Below are 398 nucleotides of genomic sequence, written 5' to 3' on the forward strand. Positions count from 1 at the left end.
AATAGTCCAGGTGAGTATAGATCCTCCATTCTGGCTTATACCACTTTATTTATAATTAAAGCTTTTTTGAAGTGATTCCAGGTACAGAAATAAATCACATTTACAAACTGCAAAATGTACACGGTAATTAACAAAGGAAAACAACAATAACAGAGGCAAGTATGTACAATACTGGCAACCCTTCCAGGCCTCCTCTAGCCCAGGTCACATGGCACAATGCCCCGGGACCTGGTCACATGAACACAATGCCCTGGGACCTGGTCACATGAACACAATGCCCACGGGACCTGGTCACATGAACACAATGCCCCGGGACCTGGTCACATGAACACAATGCCCCGGGACCTGGTCACATGAACACAATGCCCCGGGACCTGGTCACATGAACACAATGCCCC

This window comes from Pyxicephalus adspersus, chromosome 10 (genome assembly GCF_032062135.1).
Source record: "Pyxicephalus adspersus chromosome 10, UCB_Pads_2.0, whole genome shotgun sequence".
NCBI lineage: Eukaryota > Metazoa > Chordata > Amphibia > Anura > Pyxicephalidae > Pyxicephalus > Pyxicephalus adspersus.